Here is a 13,864-nt window from a genome sequence, read left to right on the forward strand (position 1 = left end):
GCCGTTGGGATCACTTATGTTTAAGATATGTGGACATACTGTCGGTATGTACAGTATATTAGTATTAAGATATGTGTATGTACTCTGCATGTGATGCATACGTGAATTAGGATAAGAAAATCTATAAATAAAGGAGCTCTGGGCAACAAGAGCGGAGTACTATTTTAAATCCGAAACATTCGCGTTGTTACTTAATCAGTCATTAAGAATACATGTGTTAAAACGCCTGTGTTGATGTTGAAATTGTATAAGAATAAGCTTAATATGTATGTATAAGATTTTGCATAAGTCTGGCAACACTGCGATGTTTAGTTTGTGTTCTTATTTATCGCATTGTTCACTTACACCTGCTTTCGCAGTTTACTGTTATGTACATCATTATTGGATTAGAACTATGACTGGCAGATCAAATATTTTATCCTCTCAAAAACTTGTAATTAATCTAAGTGCGATTTTCACAATAAAATACAATACATTTTATTCCAACAGTTGAGTTCTAAGAGGAGTTATAACGATGGTGGTCAAAAAAGATTCATTCTAGGACCGATTGCAGAAGAAGACACACATTTTCACATTTTCCTACAATGGTATAATAATAATTATAATTTCTTATACAAATAAGTTTGTTTTTTAACTTATTAACATTTGTAAATATTCGCACAATAAACTCATGACTTTTGCTTTCCTACATACATATGTGTAATATATCCGGGGTATTACCAGCAGACTTGAATACTGACGAACTGGAAAGAATGATCAAAATAAGGAAGCAAAAATAAAAGAATATAACTAATGGTTTGTACAACCAATAAATAATATAATCAAAAGCTGCGATTCATTACAGCAAGGGGGCCCTCCGGTTTATAATAAAAGCTTAACTCTGCGATTCTGAATTCCAGACCCTCCAGAATAGAAGAGCCTTCTTTCTTAAAGGATCACGAAAAAAATAATAAATAAATAAAATAATTTATTTCAAATTGTTACGGTTTTGGTGAAAATAACCACCTTATAAAAAAACAACAGAAACGCGAAAAAATAAGACAAAATAAATTTGCCTTATTGCAGACTGTTACGGATTGCCAATGCATTGCCCACACTCTAGTCACACTATTATAAAATTGCAAATGCATTGCCAACACTCTAGTCACACTATTATAAATTGAAAATGTGACACTCTCTTCGTTTTCTAATCTTCAAGTCACACACGTCCAATCGTAAAAGTATTTTTTAATTTCTGTTTTTTATTGGCTCATTTCGTGTAATTTGTAAGTAAATCAATATAAATTAATACAATAAAATTAATTAAATCAATATACAAAGGCTGTGTATAAAGTGAGGGCTGATTTAATAGATCAGTCCTCATGGTAATGAACGTGGGGTGCAACATCTAAAACCAACTCAATAGTATAGTATACAAGTTAACATAAGCTGCCCTTTGTCAACAATAAAGTCCGCGCGTGGCCTGAGTCAGCGAATCCACATTCTCACGCTGGCAGCTAGCAGTCAACATAAGCAGCACTTTGTCAACAACAAAGTCCGCGCGAGTTACGTCGACGTCGATGCCAACCACTATCGGCATGACCGATATGAATGCAACTGCAATTCATAAGAACTGCAACAAAGAAATAATGCCGACGTCAACGTTAACAACCTACCCCAAAACACTTAGAATTAACTGGTCTACTTAAATATTTTCCCTTTTTTGTTACCGCAACAATATTGCGACCACACGAAATATGCATATCATATTTCGAAACAAACCAGGGCACTTACATTGGATCACATTGCATATCCGCTGCACATTTAATATGTTCAAACGAATATTGCGATAGCAATTAACGTCACAATAAATAGTGCAACATAAATATTTGAGGGAATGCAATTGATGTAATGTGAGAAGTAGGCCACTTGACAAATATTGTCGCAACTACAAGTGGTTGCGCCAAAATAATAATAAGAAAAGAAATAATGTATTTTGTATCAGAAAATAGAACTTAGCTTAAGAAAATATTGGAAATAAATGAACAGAAGAATTCTGACGGTTAATCCGACAAGTCGTGGTTTTCTCTTAGCGATTCACTAAACCGAAGTTTAGTGTTAATAAGAATATTTGAACTAAAGTTCAGTATTCATCGATCAATGAGTTAATTTAGTATTAAAACACGGGTTCAATAACCACAACTGGCGCAGTCGACGGAACTTTGCCCTTAGACAAAGAAAAAGAGCCTGACACAACATGTAAACCGCTTAAACGTACTTATTAAAGTGAAAAGTAAAAACGTCAAATGATTTAAAGGCCACTGAAAAGACAAGACTTAATATAAATATAATTTTACAATTGAAATTTTTATAATAAAAGTTACATAAAGAAATATTTTAGAGTGAACTTCTGACATATTACGAAATCTAACTGCCAAAAGTCATAGAATCATTTATAAGAAACTTACTATTGCTTGCGGGTTCAAACAGTGTTACATCATTCTATAAATATAAAAGAACTAACTTCTCGAAAAAAAAAAAAAACAAAAAAAAAAAAAAAAAACACAATTATACACATTTAACTACCACAATGGCAATCACCAACAACGATCTAAACCGGATATCAGCGTCGGACCTCCTTAAGGAAGCTGCGAAAATCAAAGAGTTCAGAGGCGATGGGAGCTACGACATATCTTCATTCATTGGAGAGGTGGAACTGATCCTGCCCTTGTTCAACGAGAACCAAGCGGTCAAAAATTATGTGTGGGAGAGACACATAAAGACCAAGATCCAAGGAGAGGCGCTCCAGATAATACGGACACTAAACAGAGACTCATCGTGGGACGAAGTGAAGACAGAACTGATACGGAACTTCGGAATAAGGGAAAGCTACCACCAACTCTTCCACCAGGCCATCACAACCAGGCAGTATAATGGGCAATGGATCCTGAAACTTTTGATCCTGACAGCAATTTGGACCCTGGGGCTGGGACAAGTAACAATAGATAAAATAGAAAGCAACAAAGGATATATAGAAATACAAACAGGCGATGCAGATATAGTTAAGTCATATGTAACAATACTACACGTTATAAATCCACTAGAAATATCAAATTTACTTAATGAAATAGAATCTAATATAAAATCAACAAATCTGCAAGTAGGACAAGCAACACTAAACATGCAAATTAAATTTATTAGAAGCAAGATAAATACTATCACACCCCACAGACAAAAAAGAGGCCTACTAAATGCTGTAGGAACTGTACAAAAATGGCTTTACGGTACCATGGACGACAATGATAGACAAGACCTTGCACAACACCTCAACATCATCGACACAAACAACCACAAGGCTATCGAAACAATAAACAAACAAATAGATATTAATACTAATTTCAATAAAACGTTTCTTGAATTAAAAAGACTTATGCATAACGATAGGGATATGATATCTGCAAAACTAAACTCCATAGGGAACATAAGTAAAAGGACCCAAGACGAAATTTTATACCTTGACTTTTCTCTAAAACTGAAAATATTACAGGACAATGTAGAACACATACAAGACAATATAGCAGCAAGTGGTTTAGGAATTTTACATAGCAACATGATAACCGACCAAGAAATAACAAAATACAACTTAGACTCACAAAAATTGAAAAAAATAAAATTAGGATCCCTTACAGACAAAAACCATAATATTATTTTCGCTATCAAAATTCCAACAGAATTAATAACACTACACACATCTATAATATTGCCGTTAGGAGATATAAGCAACTTTGAGTTAATGTTTCAACAAGTATATGCACTAAGATATAACAATGAATTGTACGAGTTTAATGATAATATAGATTTACAACGTCTTAAGCCAATTAATAATTGTTTGATAAAAAGAAACTGTATGAAAATTTTTAATAACGCCTCCGAAATTATAAACATTAACGAAGGAATTATATTTGTAAAAAATACTAAAAATACTAGTGTAGAAAGTGACTGCATTATAAACAACAGCTTTCCCTTAAGCGGAAACTATTTAATACATTTTTACAATTGTAGCATAACAATTAATAATAAAACATTTTCAACAAAAAGTAAAATAATTAAAAGTAGCATTGTATTAGCAAGCGATATAGACAACATTAAAGATATAAATAAGAAACTTATATTTGATGATATTATATTACAACAAATAGAAAATATAAACTTTATAGATGAAGTTAAATACCAAAAACGACAACAATACATACATATGAGCCCTTTAAAGCACAAGTGGTATAACTCCATTTTTTTTTTTTTTGAGTTAGCTATGGTACTGTATTGAGGAAAATGTGTTCTATTTAATGCAATAACGTGGCAGCTTCTAGTTCCCATAGCAACCTCATAAAAAGCAGAAATTACTAGTGCAGTGAATGCTGCCGCCTATTCGTTGACAGCACAAGCGGTATAATTGACAAATTCACCGTTCGTGCAGTGAATTTCATGGGAGAAAGACTTATTCTCAGTGTTTTTTTGTAATAATTTCTTTAGATGGACTCAGGTGAAGGTAACGGTAGTGAAATTAAGAATTAACTGTTAAGCTGAAAATGGCAAAATTTCTTCACTCGTTTGTTGTTGTTGTAAACCCAATTTGGTGCTTAATCGAAAATGCTAATTCATGTCGTAATGTTTATACTTTCTCAAATAATTGAACGTAAACTTTGGTTTCAGCCGTTGATGATCCCGGTTCCACAGAGGACAATGAAGCAGCTGCTGATGTGGAAGGGAGACCCAGTACTCATGAAAGTGGTGAAGCAGAGGAAAATGCAGAAGGAAGGGCTCTCTTGGAAAAGGCAGAGAAAGGAATGGAAGCGAGAAGAAAGGAAAAGGAAGCGAAATTCGGGAGACTCTTACGTCACTAGAAAGGGAAAGCCAATTCCAGAGAAGCAATTTAGCAATCTCGATTGCAAATGCACCAAAAAGTGTTTTAACAAAATAACAGAAGAAGAACGAAAAAAAAATATTCGAAGCATTTTGGAAAATAGGGACATTCTCTGCCCAAAATGCATTCATTTGTGGTCTTTTGAAACCAATATTACCGGTACGTCGTCGGCCAACCACCGCTGAGAAGAATCGAACAAGTTCAATTGGTTCTATCATAATGTTGCTGGGGAAACCAAACAGGTTTCCAAGAGGTACTTCTTAGAAACATTGCAAATCTCAAATGGAAGAATGACGCGAGCTTTGGAGAAGGTCAAAATGGGCTATCCTCCAGGGGTCGATAAACGGGATAAGAAGGTGCCTGGTAACAAAACCTCCGATGAACAAATGGCACAAGTAAGAGCCCATATTTCAGCTTTTCCTTCATACGAATCTCACTACACAAGAAAACACAACCCAAATAGGAAATATTTAGCCGAGAACTTAAATATACGACTTATGTACAATCTGTATAAGGAGCACGTTGAAAGCCAAGGGCTTCAGCCTGTTAGGGTGCATATATATCGAAGAACTTTTAATAACGAGTTCAATCTGCAATTTCACGCCCCACATAAAGACACTTGCGTCAATTGTGATATTTTTTCTAATAAAGTAAAATACTCAACAGATGAAGAAGAAAAGAGACAGCTCAAGCAGGACCATGAACTTCATTTACGGAAGGCAGAACAAGCTCGCGATTCCATGAAGGCGGATGCTGAAAAAAGTGCTAACAATGACAGCTACTATGCATTCTCTTTTGATTTGGAGAAGTCCCTGCCTTTCTCGAAATTGGTGTGTCAACAGGCCTACTACACACGTAATATGTACGTACGAAAATGGGGTTCATGTATTGTTGGGACGAAGTAAATGGTTCTAAAGGTTCACAAGAAATTTCATCGTGTTTAATTAAACACATAAAATTTAGATCGACAGCAGCCAAACATGTGGTTATGTATAGCGACACATGCACAGGTCAAAACCGTAACTGGAAAATCGCTATGACGTTGATGAAATATGTCCAAAGTCCAGACAATAATGTAGAAATTATGGACCAAAAGTTCATGCAAAGTGGACATTCATTCCTCCCCAATGACTATGACTTTGCGGCTATTGAAAATTTTGGTAAGTCGCAACAAATATTTACACCTGACGACTGGTATAGAACTATTGCGTTGTCAAGGAAAAAGAATGCCTTTCATGTGACAGTTATGACGATCAGCAGGAAAAAAAGGACGACCGGTTAATGTTTGCATCATTGATCAGGGTAAGCTGTACACAAGAGCTCGGCCTATTTCAAAAGAAAAAAGGAAAGATATGATGGACTTGCTGCCATACATTCCTCCAGTACACCACAATTATTTCGAGGGGCTTGTTACTAGTGAGACTGCTGAAGATGTTGGCCCACTTCAGGAAGAATCTCAAGAAAGTGACGATGAATAAAAAAATATTTGAGAAAACGAAACAGATTTCAAACTAATTATAAGTTAAATGAAATATTAAAAGCATTTACAGCACAAATGGTATAATTAATTTTCGGTACTCGATAAAACAAGAGTTAATGGACAAAAAGTTTCAAAAACATCAATTTAAGTTAAATAAGACCTTTTTCTGAAGTTTTATTGAAAAAAGTAGTCCAAAAGTTCAATATTGATTTTTATATACAACTTTTAGCAAACCCTTTAATATCTCGACAGAAGAAAAAGTGGAGTTATACCACTTGTGCTTTAGGGGGCTCATATAAGCATATATACAATATCAATTGTAATTATAGTCAGTCTTTCGATAATCATTTATTGTAAAAACAAGAGAAAGAATTTCAAAATTACTAATGTGATCTCCCAGGAGAGAGCTCAATCAAGGGGGGGAGTTACGTCGACGTCGATGCCAACCACTATCGGCATGACTGATATGAATGCAACTGCAATTCATAAGAACTGCAACAAAGAAATAATGCCGACGTCAACGTTAACAACCTACCCCAAAACACTTAGAATTAACTGGTCTACTTAAATATTTTCCCTTTTTTGTTACCGCAACAATATTGCGACCACACGAAATATGCATATCATATTTCGAAACAAACCAGGGCACTTACATTGTATCACATTGCATATCCGCTGCACATTTAATATGTTCAAACGAATATTGCGATAGCAATTAACGTCACAATAAATAGTGCAACATAAATATTTGAGAGAATGCAATTGATGTAATGTGAGAAGTAGGCCACTTGACAAATATTGTCGCAACTACAAGTGGTTGCGCCAAAATAATAATAAGAAAAGAAATAATGTATTTTGTATCAGAAAATAGAACTTAGCTTATGAAAATATTGGAAATAAATGAACAGAAGAATTCTGACGGTTAATCCGACAAGTCGTGGTTTTCTCTTAGCGATTCACTAAACCGAAGTTTAGTGTTAATAAGAATATTTGAACTAAAGTTCAGTATTCATCGATCAATGAGTTAATTTAGTATTAAAACACGGGTTCAATAACCACAAGCCTGAGTCAGCGAATTCACATTCCCACGCTGACAGGTAAGGCACAGCGGTAGCGGCAAACTGCCAACGCAAGCGTCGGCGTCGTATCCGCTGCAATAACTCCACAACAACTGAGACAAGGCGCGGGTTTAAGACATTTAGAATTTAAGTTTAGTTTTAAACAGAGAACTCATCAGACAGGATGGTCTGATCAATAAAGCAATAATAACAAAAAAAAAAAACGGTTATTTGTAATTTACACAGACAGTAATATAGCTTTACGTGAGGAAGTAGAGCAATTACGCTCACAAATGGTAGTAAATACTAGTAGTGCTACTGATTTTCAAACACAAACAGTAGATGATAATATGGTATGCCAAGAGTCATTAGATGTTATTAAATCCTTACCTGAATTTACTGGTAGGATGAATTCATATGTTAGTTGGAGGGAGGCAGCGCTAGAAAATACTTCGCTGCGCTCACAATTCTTTGAAATAAAATAACGTAAGATGGAAACGATGCATTAACGAACCATAAAACGGTACTTTATTTCGATGCACTTCTATCTCGCTTAGATTTTGCAAGTGGGGACAAACATCCTATACAAATAATAGAACAGGAACTAAGCATTACATGAGTTAAGCCTTCCGCCCTCATACACCACTACACCACACAACACACTCAAAAAGCAACTCTGTCACACTCAAAAAGCAACACTGGCACACTCTCCACACTTGGAGACCACACTCTCCACAGCCCAACGAGCAAAAAAGGGCTCGTCCTGAAAGAAGCTTTTTCCTTTTTCCGATCACTTGTCTCGAGACGTACACATCGGCGGACGTTATCCTAGTTGCAGATTCGGCACGCGGTTAAAAACACTTTTTTTCATCAGTTTTCTATTTCATCCGGCGTTATTCGACGCATCAAAAACATCATTTTCTATTCATCCGGCGATCTTCCGCACGTATTTAAAACATTATTTTCTATTTCATCCGGCGTTATTCGACGCATCTAAAACATCATTTGTTATTCATCTGGAGATCCTGTACGCGCAGCAGCTGAATCAACACCTCATCACCACTTCGTTTATAAGAACATATACACCTCCACTGGTATCCGACCAGGAGGCTTTTATTATAACCTTTCTGTTTCTTTAATAAAATTGTTAACGTGAAGTGAACAACCACATACTTATATATATATATTGCGTCCCAAAAGCAGTGGGTGTTAAAACCAAGTGGTAAGTTTATATACTAAGGCAGGGTGTAATGTCGATTGTAGAATATTACAACCTGGTCAACAAAAAATTTACTCTATTAATAAACAAAACAATTATGACACATGGAAACAACGTGGATATTACAAGAGAATTAAACAAAAAGAATAGGAATCATGAACTACGAATTTTTATAACAGGCCTAAATACCCCATTAAGGGACATGCTATTTTCCCTAAACCCACAAGATTTACGGCTTAAAACTTAAAAAGCGACCAATAGAAAGTAATCATAGCTTCTCCCGCAAGAAAAAAATCAAAGAAATCATAATATAAATGAGAGCCAATTTTTAGGCGAAGATGGGATGAACTCGCTATCTCAAATACCGCGAGACGGGAATCTCCACCCGTGGCGACGACTAAAAAACCACCAAAGGACGAACCATTGCATGAAGGTTTGATATCAGCATCATGTCCTGTAACGACGACGCTAAACCACAATTTATAATATTCGAGTTTGTTAACTATTGGCTAAATGAGATAAGCCGCCCCCCCCTAATGCCACTACACCAATACACCACACACACAGAACCCACATTCCACCACCCACACGCGAGAGGACATCCACACATGAAAACACATATCAACTGTCAAAAGGGTCAACTTAAAAGTTTTTCTTCAGTCTCGTTTTGACCTACAAACGAAGTATACGCATCGCCGCCTAATTCTCGCTTCCCGCCGTCGCCTGCTATTTAGTAAAATCTCGAATCGAAACATTGTAATTACTCTACTGAAATTGTAATCGTTAAAAGGGCTCAGTAAACCCAAATTGAATTTAAACATTAACCGCGTGTTTTTATTAAAATAAGTGGAAGTGGATTTTAAATAAGTGGTGAATTGGACATTGCTGCCTCAAACAACTATCATTGAGCAGTTTTGGAGAGTTGCAGTTAAGGAGAACAATTTATTTGAAAGGAAAGTTCCTCTTTGTATGTTTACGCATGTGATGTTCGGCGAGCTGCAACTACGAATCGATAATGGGGACAGATACTTTCGGTGATGCGGAATACAAGGTACCAAAAATTTTACTCCTTTATTTGATTCCATTTGTACGTTAACTGGAGAAAAGATAAATGTTAATCAGCTTAAGATCTCAATACCACTTGGGCCTGCACAAGCAGGTACGTTTGGAATACCAACTGCCAACAACCACAACGTTTATGAGGGTTATATATCTCCATACCATACATAACTCATAATTTCGAAGACGAAGGTTATAGACGGAATAGACAGAGGCGAATTTGAAGGTTTTAATTACGACGAGTATGCGCAAAAGTGCGCATACATTGCATCAAATTTATCTGTAGCAGAATTAATTTCCATTTGCAACTTGCTAAAGCTGAGCTGCAAACAAGAAAATGTACAGTTGCATACAGGGTGGCTGATGAAAGCCGCTACCAAAAAAAATTAAATAACTTTTTTTCTATTAAATGTCTGGTTAATTTTTTTTTTATTTTGCAGATTGACTTTTACATTTAACAAAAATGGATAACTGGGACACTGAAACAAGAATTTGGATTGTCCGCCGCTATCACGCACTGGAGTCCGTAGTTTCGGTTCAAAGAGAGTATAGGCGCACGTTTGGCGGCAATCCTCCGAGCAGATGGACCATAATGAGACTTGTAAACAATTTTGCCGAGCATGGGACAGTTAACAGAAGAAAAAATGGAATTTGCTTGCTCTTTCCTACGGTGGTCATGTTACGAAAATTGCAATAATGCTCTACATTATGAAATGCCAACTAAACAAATTTTGTAAATGAAGAATTAGACTAAGAAATTTCAGTTTTATTGAATAAAAGTTTAGAAATAATTTGGACACTGAAGTGTACGGTTGTTTTAATCACATTTCTCATTTCTGGCGCAGTCGAACGGCGTACAACTCCAAAGAATTGTACGGAACCACAGTTCTAACGCTTATCGAAAAATATTCTAAAGAATATTAAGTGAAAAAAATAAATAAAAACAAACTCTTTTACAAATCAATTTAAGATATTAAGTGAAAAAAAACAGACTCAGTAACAAATCAATTTAAAATATTAGAAAAAATTAACAACCAAGAACAACAACCACTCCCGGTCACGGAGCTAATCAAAGAAGCAGCGAGAATCCGCCCATACTTTGGAAATGAGGAGAATGACTTAACATCATTCCTACGGGAGGTCGACTTGATACTTCCTCTATTCCACGATAACACAGCAATACATCCTGGAAAGGCACATAAAAACCAAAATACAGGGGGATGCGCTCCGGGTTATCCAGACCCTGAGCGAGGCGGCAACGTGGAATGAAATTAAACTGGAACTGATCAAGAACTTTGGAGTTCGAGAAACGTATAATCAACTCCTTCATCGAGCAATATCGATGAAGAACTATAACTTGAAATGGATCCTAACCTCTTTGATGATACTACTGGCATTGACACCAATCCAACCTCATCTCACAATAGAAAAATTGAAACTAATCTTGGATAAATGGAAGTATGAATCGAACACGTCCAACTTGCAGAAACCTACGACACTATATTACATACAATAAATATAGAGGAAATATTAGGTATAATCGACACAATTCACAAAAATATAGAACATGCTGGCCTACAGGAAAAACAGAAATTTTGGAAATGTAACTTGACAATATAAAAAGCAAAGCTTTAACTTTAATACCACACAGACAGCGAAGAGGCCTAATTAATATTTTTGGAACAGCTCAAAAATGGTTATTCGGCACTATGGATGATAAAGATAGGCAAGAAATAGAAGCATATCTGAATTCAATAGATAATAAAACTTTCTCTAAACTCAAGTCTATTATAGAAAGCGACCGTAACATAATAAATTCGAAATTAAATAGTATAAATAAAGTTAACAACGAAATACAAAGTATTGGATATGGCTTTTCGACTTTACACTTAAAGTACGTTTACATATGAACTTAATCTCGTTATAGCTTGTTCAATAATCTACCCGTTTACATAGGCAAATGAGATTATCAACTGTCAAATTTGTTGTATTTGTATTCTTCTTGGTGAATTGTAAAGTTTCGTGAATCAATATTTTTACTCGTGAACTAGAAAAGAAAAAAATTATAAAAATTAAAGATATGGAAGAAAAACAAAAGAACGCAAACACGTAATAAGAAGTTGGCAGAAATACGGAAAAGACGACAACTTAGATTGGAAAAAATATTAACTGAGATAAAAATGCAAAATTCCTTATTGCTTTTTGTAATAAATAACAATAGGCCAAAACGTTTGTGGAAACACGTAAGCAATTACATCACTTTATAAAATTCCCACTTGACGTTGTATTGTAAAAAAGGCACGGTAATTTTTGGGAGCTCTACGTTGCTTTCAATAGTGACCAATTCTTCAAGGAGAGCTTCAGAATGAGTCGGGAATCATTCAAAATTTTATGTAATGAGCTAACAAACATTGGCAAACGTGATACTATATACAGGCAATGTATTCCATTAGAAAAAAGAATAGCTAACGCTTTGTATGCCCTTGGTTCTTCTGCTGAGTACAAAACAGTTGGAAGACTATTCGGGGTTTCCAAAGCGTCTGTATGTTTTATCCTTAAAGACTTTTGCAGAGCGGTGTGGGACATACGATCGCCTAAATATTTAGCCAGCTCATTTCTTACGCAAGAAAAAATTACGTAGTTGAAGGATTTAAAAAAATTGGATTTCCCCAATGTCTGGGCGCAGTAGGTAAGTCTATGAATTTGAAATATTTTACCCATAACATGCAAATATAATTTATTTCAGATGGATGTCATATTGAGATAAGGCCCTCCGCATCTGATGCTATTGACTATTTCAACTACAAAGGTTGGTACTCAATGGCTTTACTAGCCCTCGTAGACTACAGGTAGTTAACAACATACATGTTTTGGAAAATACTTAAAACATTTTTTTAGATATAGGTTTATGTACATTAATGTTGGAGCACCTAGTCGTTGAAATGATTCCCAAATATTTGAAAAATCCGACTTGAAAAAATACTCTGCTTAAAGAGAATGAGAAAAAACGTTGTGACACTAATGTCCCAATTGTAGTTCTTGGAGACTCGGCGTTTCGCTTTACTCCGTTTCTAATAAAGCCCTATCCCTATAACCAAGCCGCTGAGGAGCACGAGAATATTTTCAATTACCACTTATCTAAATCTCGAAGGGTTGTGGAGAACGCTTTTGGCCACCTGAAGGCAAGGTTTAGAAGGATAGCGAGAGGAATTGACAACGATATTAAAAACGCTATATTAATAATAAAATGTTCTTGCGCCTTGCACAATTTTGTAAATGAAATGAATGATAGCATAAACACGAAATGGTTGCAAATGCAAACAAATTTCGAAAGCGCACACCCACGAGAGCAACCTGATCCATTATTCATTTTTGGAACCGACGACCCTAATGCAGAGAACATCTATAGAGAAAATCTATAGCTCAATTTCTATGTAAGTTTATGTGTTTTATTTTATCAGTTCATTTTTTCATTTACAGTCAATTCATTTTTCATATTAATATGTATATCACAATATAACAATATTAATTCATAACAACATGGTTAGAAAAAAATATTGAAGACAGAGAAAAGTAATTTTCCAATTTCTTCGCATATAATATGGAAAACTATGAGCAAGCAGTTGAAAAATAAATGGACACCATATAATGTATATGTGAATGTCATTAACAATAGGAGAAAGGTACTTGCTATTGCCTGTGATGAATTGGGAATTCCTTTTCGTGAAGAGGTGAAAAATGTTTCACTTCACAAATCAACGTTCGAAGACTCAGTGACTGATCCCTTTAATGAGTCGTTTGAACTGCATGAGGAAAGTGCGGATTTAGACGAATTCAAAGTGCTCGTCACTGCAGCTGAATGGGTGAGCATACAAGGAGATTAAAAAACTTATAATGATGGACGTACTTATACTACTCTCCGTTCAGGTATCAGAGATCGTTAAAAATATTACTCTTTAAACTATTAATGGCTTTTTCAAAATTCAATTATTTTTATGACAATATTAATGCCGAATAATGTTTTGATTTTTTCATTTTCCAATCTAATGCAAATTTAAACTCACTTATGATCAATTAAATAATAAATGAAAAATTTTTTTTTTTTTTAAGTCTTTAAAGTTACTTCACCGCTTGAGATACAATTT

The 13,864-nt window shown here is 35.1% G+C and overlaps 1 long non-coding RNA gene and 1 pseudogene across 1 annotated transcript; both read left to right on the top strand.

Annotated features, from left to right (window-relative positions):
• Positions 1-1,191: 1,191 nt before the first annotated feature.
• LOC126753407 (uncharacterized) lies at positions 1,192-2,054 on the top strand. The gene is made up of 2 exons (XR_007666134.1): positions 1,192-1,265; positions 1,321-2,054. It is a non-coding gene; the product is annotated as an uncharacterized LOC126753407 (long non-coding RNA).
• Positions 2,055-2,919: 865 nt separating this feature from the next.
• LOC126753710 (uncharacterized) lies at positions 2,920-13,603 on the top strand (annotated as a pseudogene).
• Positions 13,604-13,864: the final 261 nt, after the last annotated feature.

The sequence above is a fragment of the Bactrocera neohumeralis genome, chromosome 3 (genome assembly GCF_024586455.1).
Source record: "Bactrocera neohumeralis isolate Rockhampton chromosome 3, APGP_CSIRO_Bneo_wtdbg2-racon-allhic-juicebox.fasta_v2, whole genome shotgun sequence".
In the NCBI taxonomy this organism is placed as follows: domain Eukaryota; kingdom Metazoa; phylum Arthropoda; class Insecta; order Diptera; family Tephritidae; genus Bactrocera; species Bactrocera neohumeralis.